The 24,072-nt window shown below is 41.0% G+C and overlaps 1 protein-coding gene across 4 annotated transcripts in view; it reads right to left on the minus strand.

Annotated features, from left to right (window-relative positions):
- Positions 1-24,072, minus strand: part of LOC134351601 (synapsin-3-like) — a 337,761-nt gene that overhangs the window by 279,307 nt on the left and 34,382 nt on the right. Inside the window, exon 1 of one of the 4 annotated variants that reach the window (XM_063057971.1) lies at positions 23,229-23,345. The exons of the other annotated variants lie outside the window; for them this stretch is intronic. The gene's annotated coding sequence lies outside the window, so the exon portion shown is untranslated. Of the gene's footprint in view, positions 1-23,228; positions 23,346-24,072 lie in introns of those variants that run through there. 4 annotated transcript variants of the gene reach the window in all.

Genomic DNA, 24,072 nt, shown 5'->3' on the forward strand with positions numbered 1-24,072 from the left:
TATACTGGTATTTATTGTATATCTTTATTATTGAGTTCTTTATCTTAATTTTTTTACTACATTGGGTCTGGAGTTATAATTATTTCATTCTCCTTTACACTTGGTGTGCTGGAAAATACATTAAACGATCTTGAATTTGAATTTTAAAATTTTACATAATTAAAAGCATTAAAGCAAAAAGAAATGTTTGCAAAAATATTATTATTAGTAAGTGAACTGATGTGGAGGTGCTAATTAGCATTTAGAACTAAAATTGAGTGGTGCCATAAACTTTCAAGCAGCACATTTTATTGACACACCATTGTTTGGGGAATACGTGCACTCCTTGTCCAAAATAATCCATTTAACATGACAAGCTAATGACTTCCATCAGGTAAATTGCAGTTATTGATCCGTTTTGTCTGCTGTCTTCACTGATTTCCTACTGTCACATTACATATCTGTAGTGGTGTTTGCATACAATGACTAAGAAAGATACAGCCATCGATAGTGTAATAGGCAAACCCGGAAAGCCGGCTGTAATGGCGTTTATATTCTGTACATTCTAGCACATGATGTTTCATGGTGCCGTCAACCATAGCAAGAGATGACCATCCATTTTCTCTCTTCCTTTCCCATCAGGAAAGGATAAACAAAAGGGAAAAAAAAATCAGTTCCTGCTACTTGGGATAAATTCACCCTGATTTTTCAGTTCTTTTTTTCAATTTGATAGTAATCAATGCAATAGCCTCTTTGTTACACAAAAGATAACCAGCCAATAAGTAAACTAGCAGATTGAGCAGTAGCTGGAAGTAAGAATCTCACCTGGTCTGGGCGAGACTTCATATCCATCATAGTTAGCAATTTCTACTAAAATTAGATAGAGTTTTTCAAATTACTTATGGAAAAAAGTATTGAGTCTAGCAAACATTCACTGATTTTCCTCAAGAGAACACCTCAAGCTCTGTAGGACACATATGGATTTATCACACACAGTTTTAAAAGCCTTGACAAGATACTTAGATATTTAATGGTATAGTTGGAACAGACTTCCAGAAGGCATGCATGTAGATATTTTATAAAAAGTTCTTGCCTGGGTCAATTCAAAAAAGAAGAAAAATCATGCTATTTTCCTAGCTGGTACGTGAATTTGTTTTCAGGAGCTTTACAGACCTGGAAACTGTGCTGCACAGCATGCTCATGTTTACTGTTATGATATACTAAAAGTTTGTAATTCATCCACCCTTTGCTATATTCTCTCCCTGAATAACTTAATGCATTCAGCACTCTCGGATAAATGACTTATTTATCTGAATGATAGCAAGCCTTTCACAAGCTGTGGAATGAACAGCAATTAATCAGCAAGGAAAAACACAAAGATTGTGCCTCTGTTAATAAAAGGTTGTTTTCTTGTCCATCTGTTTGATAGGAACACAATAAGCAACCACTCAGTCTAAAACTCAGCAACTAATTGCCTTTAACATTTCAAGCATGCACAATAGCTGAGGGTCATTAGCATCAGATCAGGAGAGAGGGTGCTGGCAGGCCAGATAAAGAGAGATTTTAAAAAAGGTCAGCACAGAATACATTTCATATCAAAAGCAAAATAGGTCATTGTAAGCCAGATTGAACTGCACTTTATCCAATTTACAATGATAGGGAGTGATGTTCATGGAGAATAAGTCTCAGAAAATTGCAGCACCAAGCTGTGATTTGTCTACTAATAGCACAATAGAGAGAAAATGCTGGCCTGCCCTGTGGGGTACTTCCCAAGACACTTGACTTTCAAATACCACTTCCTGCTGTGACCCATCAGATCAAGAAATTACTGAGCTAGATGTGAACTCTTGCAAAAGGATGAAATCGCTTTTGTTGTGGCAGATATTAATGATTTGGAGCTCTTAAATTGAGTAACCAATAAATATTGTTATATAATCATAACAGCAGGAGGTGACCATTCCAAGCCCATGAACAATCTACTCCATTTCATTTCTTCACTCTTTCTTAGACACAAACCTTCTCGAGTGTCTATCCCAGCGGTCCCCAACCACCGGGCCGCAAAGCATGTGCTACCGGGCCGCGAGGAAGCAATATGAGTCAGCTGCACCTTTCCTCATTCCCTGTCACGCACTGTTGAACTTGAACATAGGGTTGCCAACTGTCCCGTATATGCCGGGACATCCCGTATATTGGGCTAAATTGGCTTGTCCCTTACAGGAGCGCCCTTGTCCCTTATTTCCTCCGCTAATGTAGAGCGTTCCTATGAAACCTTTTGTGCCAAAATGGCATGAAGCAAAGAAGCAATTACCATTAATTTATATGGGGATAAGTTTTTGAGCGTTCCCAGACCCAAAAAATAACCGACCAAATCATACCAACTAACACATAAAACCCAAAACAACACTAACATATAGTAAAAGCAGGAATGATATGATAAATACACAGCCTATATAAAGTAGAAATAATGTATGTACAATGTAGTCGGGAAGATGAAGGTAAAACCGATTTGTGGAAAAAAATCGGCACGTACGTGCATGCGTACACGGGTGCCCGCGCAAGGCTTCATGGTCATGGTAGTCTTCCCTGGGGTAAAGTGTCCCAGAATTTGACTGCTACTTTTGCCCCTTATTTGGGAGTGAGAAAGCTGGCGACCCTAACTGTAAAAAGACATATTGAGGTGAGTTTAACCCCCACCCCACCCTGGGTCGGTCGGTCTGCAAGAATATTGTCAATAGTAAACTGGCCCGCGGTGCAAAAATGGTTGGGGACCCCTGGTCTATCCAATCCCCTTTTGAAATCTACCAAAAAAAGAGTACATGGATGGTCTCCAGTTACCACCTAGCCATTGCTTTGAAGCAGATGGAGCAAGTGCTAACTAACAACATGTGTGCAAAATGCTATTGAGTCGTTCCACATCGGAGGGTTTGGGTTGCAGAGGTCAATGTTTCACTAATGGGGGAGAAGCAGTGAATGGCAATGCCCAGTTAAGGACAACCTACTGTATGGAATTGCATTTACTCCTCTCAATGTGGCGGTCTGCAGTGGCTGTAACAGGAGTAACAGATATTCTGGAATTCATTCTGACCTGGGAGACACCAAAGAATGGCACAAGGTGAGGGAGCACTGGCTGCAACAAAAAACTCCACTAGAAACCTTGCTAAATGATTCAGAGAAGGGGGGACAACCCCTGTATCTGTAGGGGCTCTGCTGGCCATTCAGGCACATGGATGTGTAATGATATTAAATCAAGCAAATTTAATTGAAATACCTGCTGAAATCAACCAGTATTGAATATGAAAAGAGATTTTTTTTCCATTAGTCCTGGTGAAAGGGACCTTGTCTTACCTGTTGCTGAATGCGAGCTCAGGTTAAGATATACGAATAGCTTTATTTGTCAAATGTATGTCAAAACATACGACAAAATGAGTCGTTTGCATCAAATCAAATCAGTGAGGTCCGTGTTGGGCAGCCTGCAAGTGCCACCATGCTTTTGGTACCAACATAACACACCCAGAACTTACTAACTTTAACCCATATGACTTTGGAATGTGGGAAGAACTGGGAACACCTGGAGGAATCACGGGGAGAACACACAGGCTTCTTACAAATAGTGATGGGAATCGAATCCCCCTACTTTTCAGTATGCAAAATTAAGGACATACGCTGGGAAGGTGCACTGCAAACTGCACCAGTAGTGAAAATGCATGTCTGCACAACCTGTTAGGCTACCCGCATGCACTAATGCCCTCATCAAAATATCCTGGAAGTGCGTATGCATTGTCTGTCAGCTTGGAACTAATTTCACACCTGAAGCTCCCAAAATGTATTTGCTACGGGACCAAATGTTGTGCTTTTAGCTGTTAAAAGATCCACCACCAGTAGCAGAGATGAGCAACAATAGTTAAATATTGAGGAAATGAGTTAAGAAAATTTCAGAAGCCACTTAGAACATGGAACCCATTGTTGCAGCAACCAATTAAGAGTTGGCAGTTAACACAAGAAAGGCATTTGTGCATCCTTTAGTAGAAAAAATCTACCTGTAAAGTCAGGTGGATACAGTGAAAGGGGTGTGAGGTTGGTTTTGGTTTGCTCCGACAAAGCTAACAGAAATCGATGGCCCCCTTCTGGACAGTAAACTTCTAAGACTACACAGAAAATCAGTTTGAACATTATAATATTGCATCCATTCATATTGGTTACTTCTGATCCTGTATTAAAGTTCGTAAGCAGTAGAATTTTTGAATTGCAAGTGAGAATTTGTTTCAAAATGTACACTTTAATTTAAGAGCAGGTGGAAGTGATTGACAACAAATGTTTAAGAAGAAAGAGGTATTAGCTTAATTAAATGTTCCCCAATAGCGGTAATCCTTTTAAATATATTGCATTGTCATAGAACTCAAAGGGTCACATCAGAGTTCACATCCAATTCTCCAACATCCGCATGAACTGCCCTTCAGTTTAATGTTCATTACAGACTTGCTGAATGACCTTTTGCTTCTGATGGAACGTACTCACTCCAGTCAAGCACTTTTTTACTGGTCACCTATAAAAGTATATCTGTTCTATCCTACTACCAAAGTGAAGTCACCCCCAAACCAAATTTAACAAGGGACCTGTACAAGAAGAGAGTCTATTTGTCTAAATTAAGAAATGCACTTTTCCCAAATAAATGCTTTACTTGCCCAAGGCACAGACTGACAAAAAGCAATCATTAGTAAACCATGATGTGGTGTGGGAGACGTTGGACGTTTAACAACTGAAGGCACAGAGCCTGCAAGCCCAGCAGCTCACGCTCCCTTCTCATTACTACCTAAAGTTGATTATCCAACAGAATGCTGCTTGAGGTACAATGTGAAGCATTTCAGAGATTTCATTAACAAGTCATTACAGTTGGTCCAAACTATCTTAGAAGATAGCATTAAAAAGGTATTGGAAAATTAGAAGTCTTTTCCCAAAAAAGCTGAAATTTTCACCATTGTATGTTTTTTCTTCCTCAAGCCTGTCCAAGAGTCAGCTGATTAGTGCCTTATCCACATTTAACCACCTTTGGTCTACACCCCATAAAAAACCATAAAATGACAAAAAGAGCTTTCACATCCAAAAAACCTAATTCAAAATTTTAAAAATAACAACAGAAAATGCTGGAAACACTTAGCAGCTCAGGTAACATCAGTGGTTCGAGAAACAGGGTTAAAGATTCAGGTTAAACGTCCTTCATAGAGCATGTATTGGTTGATTCTTTACCTACCCTTTAGAATTCCTTTAATTGTTTATACACAATCATTAGTTTACTTCACAAATCTCTAAACTCAAGGGAATACAGTGCAAACTTATGCAACATCTTCTCATAATTCATTCTCTGCAGTAACCTCTCCAAGTCTACCTTTCCTGAGGTTTAATTGCCAAAACTGTTCCTGACCATACAAATTACCCATTTCCCTGACTCTACGCCATCTGTCTCATTTACAACTGTCCGGAGTCTGATGCAGATGGTTTTCTTTGTTATAAACTGGAGCATTGCCAAATCTAAACATTGGCAAAGCCTGTAACGTTCCTGCCTCAGGGTCAAAAGGTCAAAGGTTGAGCCTCCATTCCATCATTTAAACTGACAGTTCAGTGTTGCGCACAATGAGTGGTGAATAGTTGTTGAAGATTAATTTAATGTGGCAATTTAAACCAGCTGTCTATTCAGACAACTACAATTCAAATCCCACACCTCTATTTTCAGTAAGAACTGTGTGGGAGTTCTCTCAGTATCTGAGCGGGCCTTCATTCCTCAATGGGTGATGCCATAATAGGTCTGATCATTCATTTGTTACTACTGGGTTCTTGTGTGAGCACCAGCTGTGTTTGCCTGTGTAATGATTTACTGTATTTCAAAATAATTCATTGTCTGTGAAGTACTTTAGCAAGGCTTGAAGGGATGATAAGACCCGAGATAAATGCAAGTACTTCTTTTATTATCCTTCTTTTAATGGAAGATAATCAGTGACTGGCTGGTACACGCTGGTCAAATGAAACTGACTGCACACAAAGAATGTCACACAGATGCTTTGCTACTGTGCACATTTGTGATTATGATATGAAAACTCTCTTTTAAATGAAAGTGGATAGAAATAATCAAGATACGAAACCACAGTTCCAACAGGAAGGACATATTTCCTGCCTGCCCCTTTCTGACCCAGACAAACATTGATTGAAAGTCACACTTGATTAAATACTGGTCTGGTTTTTTATATTACAGACATTCTTCATAGCCAAATAAATCTTTATAAGCTTTTGTACGGCCGAGTTTGAACACCCACCAATCATTTGGGACGTCTGCGACCATGCTCTGATGTGGTAACATATAACTAAATGGGACATTCAAAGAAGGGAAGCAAATTGAATATACCAACCCAGGGTAACTCTCTCAGTGGCTTCCTGCTTCTCTATTCATTTCTCTCAAGAGCATGAGTTCTACAGATCAAAAATGTCCCACATTTACAGCCCAATCCATAATCTCATTAAATAGTGTGGTGAAATGAAGGAGTTGATTAATTGTACAAATTTGAGAAAGATCAAGGTTCAGATTCTTAACTCTATCAGATGAAATAATTCTCCCAAGCCAGAAAACCGGGTAATGCAAGGCCCTGCTCACGGTGCAATAAGCAGAAAGTACAGGCAATGTTTGATTACTGAGAGAGTGGTATGGTATACTGAGAGAGTGGAGAGTGGTAGAGTCCATGAAAGAACAATTCAATGAACACAATAAATTGAGCTAAAAACATAGCAGAAAAGATTATTTTCATTCGACAATCTTAATAACCTCAGGCTATAATACATGACCAAATCATCTGCATTAAATCACTTCAATCCTGGCACGTGATGTGCAGAGGATTCACAGAGGCAAAGAATTGGGATCTGTAGAATAGATTTTAAAAGTGCAAGCTCTTCCCTTGAAACAGTCCTGCTACAGGAAGAAGTGAACAGAGAAATGCACAGATCAAAGAGTTCAATTGGCTAACACTGGAGGATCTGATGGAAGAGTTCTGCCGAGCATGGATCATTCTTTGCAGGGCGCAGAAGCACCTTTATGAAGAATAATCCTAAACAACCCAAATGGAGATGACATAAAGCCTGAGGGAAAATGACATGGAAAAGTCTCAAATGTCCGCAGTTTAGCACATATTGAACACATTCAAATAATGCTGTCATGCAGGTATTTGACAGCACTTCATGCTGCATCTTAGATAGCTGATGAACTACTACAAACCATCTGTTTAATTTTAATTGTCATTTTCTTTGCATTTCAACAATTAATGATCTGCTTGCATTTTAAGTAGCCTTTATATACATTATAGTTTAATATGCCTCTAATGGCTATACAAAGTATAATCCTAAAGCTTGTCTTTCATTACGTGGCTAGCATTTTCTCATTGGTTAACTTTTCACTGCACCATTGAGTAGGTGTTTTCTAATTGGATTATTATTATCTATGGATTAGAATGGAATTTTTCTTATCCCTCAGGTATAAAAGTAGCTGTTTTTGAGCTAGGCACCATCTTTCTTTTCTTTAGATCCTCTCTTCTTCTGGTAGTAAGCTCCTTGTCACTGTTCTGTTCCTGTTCTACTCTTAATAAAACGATCATACTTTGTTTTATGCTTTGTTCCTGACTCCTAAATAAATCTTGGATCTAACAATTTTGCCATAGTCAGCAACGGGATATCCCAGAGCTTAGAATTTGTTATACTCAAAGACAAAAGAGGATGTTTTTAGGGCACAACAAAAGGGGTAAGAACTGCCTGTTTCTCCGTTGTTTGAGGAAAAAAAGTGTTCTTCCTTCAAATGGAAATTAGAATTGAGGACTGCTGCATTGCTGTTTAAAAGAGAGACAGCTGTGGAAATATTGCTTGCAATCTATTTGGTCCTATACTAGTCGGTTACGATCTATTTTAGTTGCACCATGATTTATTTTTGGTACCTATTTTGGAGAAAGGTTGCACAATCTATTTGGTAGTATTCTCTGGTTGTTGGATCAACATATATGGTTGCAATCTATTTGGTATTAGATTATAATCTATTAATGCTTCAAGATATGGTCAAAGTGCTAAAATGTATTGTGACGAAAGAGGGTTACAAAAGTACACATAGACTAAGATGTTAACTGTCCTGTGCTAGCACCAGTGGGATCAACAGTTGATCTGCCACCTGTCTTCAGGAGAGAGAGATAAGTAAGACAATGGAGCAGCATTTGGAAATGTTAATGAAGAGACGAGAGAGTTTAACGGAAGGAGACACTGCTCTGAGTATTGTCAAGACCGGCTCCTTTTGAACCCTGAACTGTTTGAAGTGTGATAGACAGGCGACACCCCAGCATGGGGATAAAAAGGGGCAGTTTCGCTAAGATGACTCACAACACCACGAGGTAACGAGACCCTGGAAGCGGTGTGCCCCCCACAAGTCGGTTGGAGTTTTTGGAGGACTAGTCGCGGGACCAGCCATAGATGCACAGGGTGGAAAGATACGGTCGGCGGGAACCTGGTGTGTGTGTCCACCCTTATCTGGGTGCCGGGTTCACCTCAGAGGAACAATCGTATCTGAAACGGAGGGGTCACAGTCGGTGACCTCAGAAGACATTACAAAGGGCTCGCCTGAAAGCTAACTGCGAGGAATATCAAAGGTCTGTTGAATCCGATTTGAATATCAGCATTCGCTCTCTCTCTCCCCAATGGCACGACGGCGATTACTGCGAACTGAACTAAACTGAACTCCGTCACTTGTGATTGAACATTTTACCCCTAGACTGCGATAGAGCTGATTGACCCTATTATCCTAGTTCTGTGTACATGTGTGTTTATTCATTGCTAACCTGTTGCATTTATATCCGTACTATTAGAGTACTGTGCTGCTTATTTTCTTTAATAAAACTTTCTTAGTTCCAGTAATCCAGACTCCAACTGAGTGGTCCATTTCTGCTGGTTTGGCGACCCAGTTACGGGGTATGTAACAGTATGTACAAATTAAGATCGAATTGAAACAAAGGCTAAAGTAGTGAAACATACTAAAAAACTTTTATCTGAATAAAACATCTCAGTTTGATAAAATCAATGAAAGCATCTGGACAAAAAATACCAATAATGTTAAATTTATTAAGAATAAGTAGGAATGTCTTAACATCTGGAAAATGGCTGCTACAGATTTATAGATAAGAACGCGTGGTCGGTTTGATTGACTCTGTGAGCAATTGAAAGAGTTAATGGGGTGAGTAAAGTCTTTTACCAATTGAAACAAACATGAAACTTGCAATAAATTACAAAAACAGCATGATAGAGACAGTAAAAAGTCAAAGGAGCAAATCTTTGCATTAACTAAATGAGTGTAAGAACAACACGACAATTCAATCAGTGTACGTTGTTCAAGGCTTAAAAACAAACTGAATCAATGGAAGAGAACAGAGCTACGACTTCAAGTGGTGGTCCTGCTCCTGACAGCAACCTCTCCCTCAATGTCAGCAAGTCCAAGGAACTAATTGTAGACTACAGGAGAGGGAAACCAGAGGTCTATGAGTCAGTTCTCATCAGAGGATCAGAGGTGGAGAGGGTCAGTAACTTTAAATTCCTCGGTGTCACAATGTCAGAGGACCTGTCCTGGACCCATCATATAAATGTAATAGTAAAGAAAGCACGACAGCACCACTACTTCCTTAGGAGTCTGTGGAGATTCAGCATGATATCAAAAACCTTGACAAACTTCTATGGATGTGTGGTGGAAAGTGTATTGACTGGCTGCATTATGGCCTGGTATGGGAACACCAATGCCTTTGAACGGAAAATCCTACACAAGGTAATGAATTCGGCTCAGTACATAACTGTTCTATAGATTCAGGATCAGTTCCTGTGGATTGGAGGGCGGCTAATGTTGTCCCACTTTTCAAGAAAGGAGGGAGAGAGAAAACAGGGAATTATAGACCGGTTAGTCTGACGTCAGTGGTGGGAAAGATGCTGGAGTCAATTATAAAAGATGAAATTACGACACATTTGGATAGCAGTAACAGGATAGGTCCAAGTCAGCATGGATTTACGAAGGGGAAATCGTGCTTGACTAATCTTCTGGAATTTTTTGAGGATGTAACTATGAAAATGGACAAGGGAGAGCCAGTGGATGTAGTGTACCTGGACTTTCAGAAAGCCTTTGATAAAGTCCCACATAGGAGATTAGTGGGCAAAATTAGGGCACATGGTATTGGGGGCAGAGTACTGACTGGATTGAAAATTGGCTGGTTGACAGAAAACAAAGAGTAGTGATTAACTGGTCCCTTTTGGAATGGCAGGCGGTGACCAGTGGGGTACCGCAGGGTTCAGTGCTGGGACCGCAGCTGTTTACAATATACATTAATGATTTAGATGAGGGAATTAAAAGTAACAGTAGCAAATTTGCAGATGACACAAAGCTGGGTGGCAGTGTGAAATGTGAGGAGGATGTTATGAGAATGCCGGGTGACTTGGACAGGCTGGGTGAGTGGGAGGATGCATGGCAAATGCAGTTTAATGTGGATAAATATGAGGTTATCCACTTTGGTGGTAAGAACAGGAAGGCAGATTATTATCTAAATGGAGTCAAGTTAGGAAAAGGGGAAGTACAACGAGATCTAGGTGTTCTTGTACATCAGTCATTGAAAGCAAGCATGCAGGTACAGCAGGCAGTGAAGAAAGCTAATGGCATGCTGGCCTTCATAACAAGGGGAATTGGGTATAGGAGCGAAGAGGTCCTCCTGCAGCTGTACAGGGCCCTGGTGAGACCACACCTAGAATATTGTGTACAGTTTTGGTCTCCAAATTTGAGGAGGGACATTCTTGCTATTGAGGGAGTGCAGCGTAGGTTCACAAGGTTAATTCCCAGGTTGGAGGGACTGTCACATGTTGAAAGATTGGAGCGACTGGGCTTGTATACTCTGGAATTTAGAAGGATGAGAGGGGATCTGATTGAAACATATAAGATTATTAAGGGATTGGACACGCTGGAGGCAGGAAGCATGTTCCCGCTGATGGGTGAGTCCAGAACCAGAGGCCACAGTTTAAGAATAAGGGGTAGGCCATTTAGAACGGAGTTGACGAAAAACTTTTTCACCCAGAGAGTGGTGGATATGTGGAATGCTGTACCTCAGAAGGCAGTGGAGGCCAAGTCTCTGGATGCTTTCAAGAAAGAGATAGATAGAGCTCTTAAAGATAGCGGAATCGAAGGTTATGGGGATAAGGCAGGAACTGGATACTGATTGTGGATGATCAGCCATGATCACAGTGAATGGCAGTGTTGGCTTAAAGGGCCGAATGGCCTCCTCCTGCACCTATTGTCTATTGTCTATTGTAACGGGTAGACCCCTCCCAACCATTGAGCTTACCTGCATGAAACACTGTCATAGGAAAGCAGCACCTGTCATCAAAGACCCGCATCACCACCTAGCCCATGCTCCTTTCTCACTACTGCCATCAGGCATAAGGTACAAGAACCTCAGGATTCGCAAAACCAGATTCAAGAACAGTTACTACCCCTCAACCATTGGGCTTATGAATAAAAGAGGATAATTACACTCATCTATGGAGATATTCCCACAACCAATAATCTCACTTTAAGGACTCTTTATCTTGTTAGTTCATGCTCTCATTATTTATTGCAATTTATTTATAATTGCATTTCAACTATTTGTTGTTTTCTATGCTCTTGCTCTTTCATTGATCCTGTTTATACCCGCAGGAAAAAGAGTCTCAGGATTGTATGTGTGTATCTGATAATAAATTTTACTTTGAACTTTGAGTGACACTGCCAGTGATGTTACTTCTGGTGCTCCTCCCAGGGAAACACCTATTTCTGAAGCTCAACCCAAAGGAATTACAGCTCACATCGAACAGTCTCCATATACAGTGCACCACTCGAAATCTGGAGAATTACAGCCTATGTTGGATAGATTCTGGGAACAATGGCGCTATCTCAACTCCAAAGAATTACAGGATGGACATGGCATGGAATCTACAGCAGTCCCTGGTAACATAAGTGGGGACGGCAGCAATGGAACAATGAGATTGGCAGCATTATCATAGCTTACTCCGATAAAGACCAACAGAGTAAACACACAGTCTGAAGATGAAACCATTGTTAATCAATGTGTTGACAAAACTAGTGGCAGATCCATTGACCACTGCTCAGCCACTCAACAGTCTACAAAAGGGCAGTAAGTACTCAGACAATCCTGTTACTCTTAATGAAGAACAACTGAAAGCATTTCAAACTTTAAAGGTGACATTGAGTACTGCAGCAGTATTAACAATTCCTGATACAGGTAGACAGTTTACCTGGTATGTTAATGAGAAACACATGATAGCAGTTTTATCTCAAGAACATGGAGACCATCAGTGTCCTGTGGGTTATTACTCTGTGAAAGATCTGATTCTGTATACTGATGGTTCCTTAATCATTGAGAGAAGAAATCAAATGGTTGTTTCTGAAACAGAAATGCTGGCATCAGGAAGCATGGCTCCTGGTACCTCTGTGCAACACTGGCAAAATTAAAGCCTGTGCTGGTAGAAGGAAGATCAGCTAATATCTACAGATTCTCAATATACTTCTGGAGTTGTTCATGATTTTCAAAACTTATGGAGGCAAGGAGGATTTCTTCCGGTTGTAGGAACCTCCAATCAAGAATATCCAGGTCGTGCAAGAACTTACAGATGTCATACAATTGCCGTCAGAAGCTGCTGTATTGAAGTGTAAAAACCACTGCAAAAGGACTACAATGGAAAACTGAGGAATGCGTTTGCAGATGAAATTGTAAAAGAGGCAGCAGGGGGAGAAATAAAAGCAGCAAAAGAAGCACCAAGAACATCTGCAGTGAACCCAACAACTGGAATTCTGGAAATGAGTTGAACTCTGTATCACAGTCAAACATACAAGGGTATCTGAGAGATGCAAACTCAATGCTCCAGACAGGAAAAGTAGTTCTAGAAGGAAAATGGTGGGAAGTTAAGAAGTGATGGAGTATGGAGATATGGCAATAATCATAGACTAGTAGCCCCAACTACGTTGCTTCCTCATCTGGCACAGCAAATATACTCCCTAGGACACATTGGAGTACAAATAATGATCTACAGATTCTCCCAATCGAGATGGTATCTAAAGTTTAGGGCACAACTCGATAGATGTTTGAAGGATGCATGACGTGCCAGGAAACAAGTCCTGAAGCAGTGGAAAAGCTACCATAGTTAAGTGCTACAGATCTTCCTATGGTCTTATGTAGCATCAGAGAAACCCCAAACAAGAAAAGCAAACTAAGTCCTTTCGAGGTCTTATATCACTGCCAGGAGCCCTCGATCTCAGGGAGGGTGATATACATATTATGCCAGACAGTTTAGTTATTGAAATTAACCCAGGCTGCCCAGTCTGCTTCTCAACAGGTTTCTGCCCCTGGGGAAGACCCAAGAGGAGGAGGAATCGCCCTAACTCCTGGCCAGTGGGTCCGGATTAAGAAACCACATAAGGATCCACTGGGTGGTGGATGGGAAGGTCCTTATCAAGTGCTGTTAACTACCAACCTGGTGGTGGAAGTAGAAGGCACTGTAAGTGTAAGTGGATCATGCCAGCCACTGCAAGTGAGCTAAAGCAGTGCCCAACGAGGACAACAAGTGCTATGGTGAATATGCCAGTAACCTCTGTGATAGTGCCTATACTGTTGGGCTACAGTGAGCAAATCACTAACCAACCAGAAGACTTCAAGCAATTCGACAACTACTGGACATTAGGAAGGTTATTCCAATATTATTTATTGTTGTTACATTTTTGCCAGTTTTCCCTACTCACAATGTACTAATTGAGATGATTCTTAATGTGTACTTGTATTATAGATGATCAGAACAGTATCACAATTCAACAAAGTTCCTGTAAAAATAAGATATGGTCTGTTCATCGATCAATATGTACTTTATGGGCAGAAATGGAGCCATGTAATTGGTTAGGATTTTGTTATTTAGGGTATGTTTTTCCTGCCATGAGACTTAAACACATGTTACTTTTACCTCCCAAATCTAGAAGTGAATGAGGCATTGCAGAAGGAAATCATTTTGCATCAATTTTATTCCGATTTTATGGTGTTGCAAGGAGTATAAGAGAGATTAAGAATGTTGCTGTGCCTTAGAAAGGTCAAGCAACGACACTGCTGAAGCCCAGGGAAAAGTAACAACCGAAATGATCGCCATGTGTAAGGTGGCTGTTCAGAATCATGTGGCATTAGATCTTCTCTCAGCAGTAAAGGGGAGCGGAGCATGTGCACTTATAGGCAAGGAGTGTTGTACTTACATACCTAATGAGTCTGAAGATATAACTAAGTTAGCTGATCACATTCGTAAAGAAGCAGCTAAACTACATCAATCTGATAGATGGGATTCATTCAAGTCCCAGAAGCTGGGGTTACTCAATATCATGAGCCAGATTATTCATAATAATATGTCATGTCATAATTTATATCTTTTTTACTTGTTTAGAGACGATCATTAATAGAATAGTTCAAACTCACATTAGTGTGCCTACTAATCTGCCTAACCATGACATAATCTTATGAATACTTTGAAGAATATATACTCTTTGATATTTCAAAACCTAGGTAGTTTTTTTTATTATCTTATACGTAACGTAGATACCATAAGTTTTCTCCCTCTTAATTTTGATTGCTGGACTAACTGTTTAATTTTAATTGTCATTTACTTTGCGGTTCAGCAATTAATTATCTGCTTGTAATTTAAGTAGACTTTATAAACATAATAATTTAATATCTCTAGTGGCTATACAAAGTATAATTCTCAAGCTTCTTTGTCTTTCATTAAATGGCTAGTATTTTTCATTTGTTAACTTTTTACTGCCGTTTTGAATAAGTATTTTCAAATTGGATTATTATTATCTATAGGTTAGAATGGAATTTTTCTTATCTCTAAGGTATAAACATAGCTGTTTCGTGCTTGATGCCATCTTTCTTTTCTTTAGGCCCTCTCTTCTTCAAGTACTACTTTTCTATTCTATTAACTCTTAATAAAACGATCATGAAGCAACAAGTTTGATACCTCATTCCTGACTTCTAAGATAACCTCAGGTTTAAACACCATAAACACAAGAGATTCTGCAGATGCTGGAAATCCAGAGCAACACACACAAAATGCAGGAGGTACTCAGAAGGCCTGGCAGCATCTATGAGTCCTGTTGAAGCATATCAGCCCAAAACATCAAACGTGTATTCATCAAAAATGTTGACAAACTTCTATAGATGTATGGTGGAAAGTGTTTTGACTGGCTGTATTACAGCCTGATACGGAAACACCAATGACTTTGAACGGAAAATCCTACAAAAGGTAGTGGATTCGGCCCAGTACAGAACAGGTGAAGCTTTCCCAACCATTGAGCATATCTACATGAAACATCATAGAAGAGCAGCATCCATCATCAGAGATCCTCACCACCCAGGCCAGGCTCTTTTCTCACTGCTGCCATCAGGTAGAAGGTACAGGTGCCTCAGGACTCCCACCACCAGGTTCAAGAATTGTTACTACCCTTCAACCATCTGTCTCTTGAACAAAAGAGAATAACTGCACTCATGAGGAATTCTTCAGATGCTGGAATTTCAAGCAACACACATAAAAGTCGCTGGTGAACACAGCAGGTCAGGCAGCGTCTCTAGGAAGAGGTACAGTCGATGTTCCGGGCCGAGACTCTTCGTCAGGACTAACTGAAAGAAGAGCTAGTAAGAGATTTGGAAGTGGGAGGGGGAGGGGGAGATCTAAAATGATAGGAGAAGACAGGAGGGGGAGTTGGAGCCAAGGGCTGGACAGTTGATTGGCAAAAGGGATATGAGAGGATCATGGGACAGGAGGCCCAGGGAGAAAGAAAAGGGGAGAGGGGGATAAAGCCCAGAGGATGGGCAAGGGGCATAGTGAGAGGGACAGAGGGAGAAAAAGAAAAAGAATGTGTGTATATAAATAAATAACGGATGGGGTACAGGTGGGGCGGTGGGGCATTAGCGGAAGTTTGAGAAGTCAATGTTCATGCCATTAGGTTGGAGGCTACCCAGATGGAATATAAGGTGTTGTTCCTCCAACCCGAGTGTGGCTTCATCTTTACAGTAGAGGAGGCCGTGGATAGACATATCAGAATGGGAATGGGACGTGGAATAAAATGTGTGGCCACTGGGAGATCCTGCTTTCTCTGACGGACAGATTCCACATCCCATTCCCATTCTGATATGTCTCTCCACAGCCTCCTCTACTGTAAAGATGAAGCCACACTCAGGTTGGAGGAACAACACCTTATATTCCATCTGGGTAGCCTCCAACCTGATGGCATGAACATTGACTTCTCAAACTTCCACTAATGTCCCACCTCATCCGTTATTTATTTATTTATACACACATATTCTTTCTCTCTCTCTCCTTTTTCTCCCTCTGTCCCTCTCACTATGCCCCTTGCCCATCCTCTGGGCTTACCCCCTCCCCCTTTCTTTCTCCCTAGGCCTCCAGTCCCATGATCCTCTCATATCCCTTTTGCCAATCAACTGTCCAGCTCTTGGCTCCATCCTCCCCCTCCTGTTTTCTCCTATCATTTCGGATCTCCCCCTCCCACTTTCAAATCTCTTTCTAGCTTTTCTTTCAGTTAGTCCTGACGAAGGATCTCGGCCCGCAACGTCGACTGTACCTCTTCCTAGAGATGCTGCCTAGCCTGCTGCGTTCACCAGCAACTTCTATGTGTGTTAACTGCACTCATTCTATTTCTGGTGTTCCCACAACCAATGATCTCAATTTAAGGACTCATTATCTTTTTATTTCATGCTCTTCTTATTTATTGCTAAGCATGCCCGCAGGAAAAAGAATCTCAGGGTTGTATGTGGTGACCTATATATACTCTGATAGTAAATTTTACTTGGAACATTTGATATCCATAGATGCTGTCTGACCTGCTGATTTCCTCCAGCATTTTGTGTTGATACTGCTCATATCCTTTCCAGGACACATGAGTTCTTGATGCCCCTCCACCATGAAAAATAATCAGTTTAGGTGTCACCTCTATCGTCAAAGATAAAAGAACATCTGCAAATCCAAATGTGACCTTTGTAACTCCAACCTATCAAATGATCTTAAGCACCCACCATAACTTACTGTGTGGCATAATATGTACATATTGTTGACTAAAACATTTCAATACTGAACCATCCTTCATCACAAGCCACTGCGACATCTTATCATTTATTCAACAGAAAGTCAATAGGCTGTTTCCTAGCAACCATATCTTCTCACATCAATTCCAACTTCAACTCAATGCCACTGGATAATTTATTCCGAAATTGGTTCTCATGGTTGAAAGATTATAACTGCAGTAATGAATAACATATTGACAAATTTGGCTACTTACTGATATTGTAGTAAATTCACTAAAAAATTCACAATTACACTCTAGTGAAGGAATATTATTCACGATCCTTTTAGTCTCATTAGTAGTAGAGCACTCAGCTCATAAAATCCTCTGGAAACACCTACAACAGTTATATCTCCCTCAGCTTGTCAGCCCTTGTCGTTAAATTGAAAATATCATTTCATATGCACAAAACAAATGGGGCTGGTCATACAGTCCATTCATTAGATCCTACTCAGATATGACCCTGATTTGAATAATATACAATTAAAAACAAACTGATTAATAAAGCAATGACATTGTCAAATGAGTTTAATTTTATTTCAATCCTGTAAAACAGCCATTTGCAGTTATAGAAAATGTTTCCCAGTGAAAGGAAAGCCCCAAGGTAAAGGAGAGTGATTGGAACATAAGACCATAAGACATAGGAGCAGAATTAGGCCATCTAGCCTATCGAGTCTGCTCCACCATTCAATCATGGCTGATCCTTTTTTCCCCCTCGTCAACCCCATTCCCTGGCCTTCTCCCCATAACCTTTGATGCTTTGTCCAATCAAGAACCTATCAATCTCTGCCTTAAATACACCCAGCGACCTGGCCTCCACAGCTGTGTGTGGCAACAAATTCCACAAATTCAGCACCCACTGGCTAAAGGAATTTCTCCACATCTCTGCTTTAAATGGACACCCCTCTACCCTGAGGCTGTGCCTTCCTGTCCAAGACTCCCCCACCATAGAAACCATCCTTTCCACATCTACTCTGTCTAGGCCTTTAGGCCTTTCAACATTCAAAAGGTTTCAATGAGATCCACTCTCATCCTTCTAAATTCCAGCGCGTACAGACACAGAGCCATCAAACATTCCTCGTATGATAACCCTTTCATTCCCAGGACCATCATTGTGAACCGCCTCTGGACCCTCTCCAATGCCAGCACATTTTTTCTTACATGAGGAGCCCAAAACTGTTCACCATACTCCAGGTGAGGCTTCATCATTGCTTTATAAAGTCTCAGCATCACATCTCTGCTCTTGTATTCAAGACTTCTTGAAATTAATGCTATAATTACATTTGTCTTCCTCATCATCAACTCTACCTGCAAGTTAACTTTTAGGGTATTCTGCACATGGTCTCCCTGGTCCCTTCGCATCTCACATTTTTGGATTTTCTCCCCATTTAGAAAATAGTCTGCGCATTTCTTTAAGTGCATGACCAACATTGTATTTCATTTGTCACTTCCTTGCCCATTCTCCTAATCTGTCTAAGTCCTTCTGCAGCCTATCTGTTTCCTCGACACTACCTGCCCCTCCACCAATCTTCATATCATCTGCAAACTTGGCAATAGACCTATCTATTCCATCATTTAAATCATTGATATTCAGCATAAAAAGATGCAGTCCCAACACCGGCCCCTGCGGAACACTACTCGTCACTGGCTCCTACCAGTCAGCCAATGCTCTAACCATGTTAGTAACCTTTCTGTAATATCATGGGCTCTTAAGTTGGTAAGCAGCCTCATGTGTGGCACCTTGTCAAAGGCTTTCTGAAAGTCCAAATATACAACATCCACTGCATCCCCTTTATCTATCTTACCTGTAATCTCCTCAAAGAATTCCAACAGGTTCCCTTAAGGAAACAATGCTGATTTTGTCCTGTGTCACCAAGTACTCCATAATATCATCCTTAACAATTGACTCCAAAATCTTCCCAACCATTGAGGTTAGTCTGACTGGTCTATAATTTCCTTTCTGCTGCCTTCCTGCTTTCTTAAGAGTGTAGTAACATTAGCAACTTTCCAGTCCTCAGGCACCATGCCAGAGTCCAATGATTTTTGAAAGATCATTGTTAATGCCTCCACAATCTCTAACACTACCTCTTTCAGAACCCTAGGTTGCAGTTCATCTGGTCCAGGTGACTTAAGTACCCTTAGGTCTTTCAGCTTTTTGAGCACCTTCTCCCTTGTAATAGTAACTGCAGTTACTTCTCTTCCCTCCCACCCTTCAACACCTGGCACATTGCTAGTGTTCTCCACAGTGAAGACTGATGCAAATACTCATTTAGTTCATCTGTCATCCCCTTGTCCCCCATTATTATTTCTCCAGCCTCATTTTCTAGTGGTCCTATATCCATTCTCATCTCTCTTTTATTTTTTACATACTTGAAAAATCTTTTATTATCCACTTTGATATTGTTTGCTAGCTCGCTTTCATATTTCATCTTTTCCCTTCTAATAATTCTTTTAGTTGCTCCCTGTAGGTTTTTAAAAGCTTCCCAATCCTCTGTCTTCCTGCAAATTTTTGATTTGCTGTATGCCCTCTTTTGTTTTTAGATTAGCTTTGAATTCCCTTGTCAGCCACGGTTGTACTATTTTGCCATTTGAAAATTTCTTTTGTTTTGGAATACACCTGTCCTGCACCTTCCTCATTTTTCCTAGAAACTCACACCATTGCTGTTCTGCTGTCATCCCTGCCAGCAGCACCTTCTAATTTACTTTGGCCAGCTCCTCTCTCATACTGCTGTAATTTCCCTTACTCCACTGGATTACTGCTGTATCAGACTTTACCTTCTTCCTATCAAATTTCACGTTGAACTCAATCATATTGTGATCATTGGCTCGTAAGGGCTCTTTTATCTTAAGCTCCCTAATCGCCTCCAGTTCATTGCATAACACACAATCGAGTATAGCTGATCCCCTAGTAGGCTTAACAACAAACTTCTCTAAAAAGCCATCTCATAGGCATTCAACAAATTCACTCTTTTGAGAACTATTTCCAACCTGATCTTCCCAATTGACCTGCATGCTAAAGTCTCCCATGACCATCATAACATTGCCCTTGTGACACACTTTTTCTGTTTCATGTTGTAATCTGTGGTCCACATCCCTGCTACTGTTGGGAGGCCTGTATATAACTGCCATCAGGGTCCTTTTAGCCTTGCAGTTTCTTAACTCAGCCCACAAGGATCCAACATCTTCTGATCCTATGTCACATCTTTCCACTGATTTGATGCCATTCTTTACCAGCAGAGCCACGGCACCCCCTTTGCCTACCTTCCTATCTCTTCGATACAATGCGTAAACTTGGACACCCAGCTCCAAACTACAACCATCCTTCAGCCACAATTCAGTGATGGCCCCCACATCATACCTGACCATCTGTAATAGTGCAACAAGATCATCCACCTTATTTCTTATACTCTGTGCATTGAGATATAACACGAGGAAGAAATATTACATGAGGAAGAGTTACTAAGATGAGAGGTATCAGTGTTCTATAAGGGCAAGTGATTATGGGATTAGAATAAAATTAAACTTGTTACATCTGTTAAGTAGCCTCAGAGTTTTCTGTTCCAATAACATTGATGGGAATTGTCTAGCACAACCATAAGTAAGAGCAGCTTCTTAGGTTTCAGGTTCAGGTTGAACAGAATATCTAGGTACATAACAGTGAATATCTTAGACTGTGTGATTTTAAACACTTACATCAGGCTCCTGAAGATCTTTCATTCCTTAGCATATGGAATTGCATTAAGTGCCATTTGGGAAACTTGTTATTATCCCACAACGTCCCCTAATAGTTACATCAGAACTACCCTTCACTGAGGTCTTTAATAGCCTTAATCTAATTCTTATCATTATCTTGCATCATCTAATATCAGTGGGCATTAATTTTCAGAATTTTCAGAACCTACGCATTAGTAGGTTCTGAAAATTTATGCCAGCCAGCACTAATGGAGTTTCCTGTGAAACTAGTTATTACGCTGATTTATTACTAATTAACATTGCTCCATTAGTTCCCTGCACAATCTCTCAGCTTTTCTTTTAGTTCAAAAAGCATAGTTGAAAATGATGGCTGAAAATATCCGTAAGTGACAACAATTGTGGAGCCTGTCCTGTGAAAGAGTGAAATAATAGGAAAGAGACTGCAGAGAGAACGTGTAAAGGTTAGACATGGCATGAGACTTCAGTCGGACCCAATTCCCTCTCAGCTAATAAGCAAGTTGATTGCTAGTCACTCTGGGATTCATTCCAAATATGCTGGCTAAATGCCAAAGTCACTTAGGTAACAGTGACTCAGTTCCAAACTTTCCCCTGATGACTTGTTTACCGTCTCATTTTACCAGGAGATGAAACAAAGAATGACTCACCCTAAAATGATACAGGAGCTCAGTGGCGCTGCGCTGCATAATAAATGCAACCCACATGCTGCCAGGATTGAGGAGCTACAGGCATTATCATGCACTTCACTTGATTTCAGGACCACCTTCTCACCATGGTGCAAGATGTGGTCACAGCCACATCCTGCTGTAAGATCTGCTGTCTCCGAAGAGGTGACACAGATAAAGGGACGTCATCACTGAGAACAATATCTGCCGAATATTCCTGAAAAAGCCTGACGTCAGTCGCCTCGCTGCTTTTGCACGTGGCGATTAAACAATCAACATCGATATTCTCAGGGGCAGCTAAGTGGCTGAAAGTTGTGGAGTTTTCATCATGGGCTTCCAAAATGGAAGTGCTTACAAATGCACGTCTAATCTGCCCATTATTTCCAGGGCAAGATTATTACCAGAAAAAAAAATCACAATTCTGATCACAACTTCTTATTTTCCCAACCAGTGGTCCATTGGGTATAAGTAGCCTGAATGGCAAATCCAGATGTAATGCACAGATCCTTCTAAATTAGACATGTCTTAACAGTTTCTTTTAAGTCTCCATCTGCAGTTTTAAAAGTAATTGACTACTTTGCTCTTCATCCAGTCATAGCCAGTTCCTGGACGTGTGCTCAAGGAATGTGCTGATGTATTAGCAGATGTCCTGACAGACATTTTCAACATCTCCCTTAGTCAAGCTATTGTCCCCAGATGCTTCAAAACCTCCACAATCATCCCTGTAGCAAAGAAATGATAGTGATGAAATGTTTTGAACGGCTTGTCAAGCCTCATATCACAGCCAGCCTCCCCTCATCGCTGGATCCTCTAGTTTGCTTATCGTCCAAATCGCTCTACAGAGGATGCAATATCCACCACACTGCACACAGTTCTCTCTCACTGGGACAACAAAGACACTTATGCCAGAATCCTGTACATTGATTTCAGTTCAGCGTTCAATACCATCATCCCGGAGAGACTAGTGGAGAAACTGTCGCTGCTTGGCCTTAGCACTGCCATGAGTCGCTGGATTTTGGATTTCTTGACAGAGAGACCACAGTCAGTCCGTGTTGGCAGGAACATCTCTGACTCCATCACACTGGGCACTGGATCCCCACAAGGCTGTGTGCTTAGCCCATTGCTGTTTACACTGCTAACACATGACTGTGCAGCCAGATTCAAGGAGAACCTGATCATTAAATTTGCAGATGATACCACAGTGGTGGGGCTCATCAGCAAAAATGATGAAACTATGTACAGGGAGGCGGTCAAACACCTAGAGAGCTGGTGCAGGAATAACAAGTTGATGCTTAATGTCACCAAAACCAAGGAGATGATCATCGATTTCAGACGGTCTCAGCCTGAGCACACACCCCCCAGCATCAGCGGCTCCACAGTGGAGAGAGTGGAAAACATCAAGTTCCTTGGGGTGCAGATCTCGGACAATCTCACCTGGTCCAGGAACACCACTGGGATTGTGAAACGGGCCCAGCAGAGATTGCACTTTCTGAGGAAGCTTAAACAAGCATCACTCCCCACTAACATCTTAACTACATTCTACAGAGGCGTGGTTGAGAGTGTGCTGACCTTTTGCATCACAACCTGGTACTCCAGCTGCAATGCTGTCGACAAAAAAGCCTTGCAGAGGGTGGTTAGGGGAGCAGAGAAGGTTATTGGGGTCTCCCTACCTTCTGTCCAAGACCTCTTTCAGAGTCAATACCTCCAGAAGACACAGTACATCATTAAAGACCCCTCACACCCTCTCCATGAACTGGTTGTTCTTCTGCCATCAGGCAAACGTTACAGGAGCATCAAAACTAAAACCACAAGGCTACTAAACAGCTTCCTCCCACAGGCAGTCAGACTGCTAAATAGCTGCTCCACCTGACTCTGCTTTGGACACTTATAACTGATTTTAACGGACATGTGGCTGTGTTTTACTATTTATTGTTATGTTTATTATTTAGTGTTGCATCTGTTATGTTATGATTGCACTGCCCCTGAGAAATGCTGTCTCATTCTGCCCTGCAGAGCTGATGTATGGTCAGAATGACAATGAAGTTTTTTTAATCTTGAATCTTGAATCCTCCACAGTCTTCTCTCCAAACTCCTACCTTCAGCCCTTTGCTTGTTTCCTCACTTTTCCAGTGCAGAAGAAAGGATCCTAGACCTGAAACACTGACACTGTTTCTCTCTCCATGGATGCTACCCGACCCACTGAGCACTTCCCGTATTTTCTGCTGCACTTTGCCCCTGAAGATTCACGTGTTCGTATATACCTATACTGACACACATCCCCTACAATCAACCCCCCCTCCCACCACCACCCGTACTGCTTACACACACACCCTGCAAACATTGGCCAAAAACCAAAAAGACAGATCAGGGTGTTGCTCCCGTGTTTGATTATGTAACAATCTAAGCATAGAAAGCCATTGAAAAATATACAACAGCTGCAGCTATTCAATCAATCATGTCCACACTAATCCCACCTTCCCAGCACTAGATCCATAGTCTTCTATATATTTACCA

Source organism: Mobula hypostoma, chromosome 9 (genome assembly GCF_963921235.1).
Source record: "Mobula hypostoma chromosome 9, sMobHyp1.1, whole genome shotgun sequence".
NCBI classification, from domain to species: Eukaryota; Metazoa; Chordata; class Chondrichthyes; order Myliobatiformes; family Myliobatidae; genus Mobula; species Mobula hypostoma.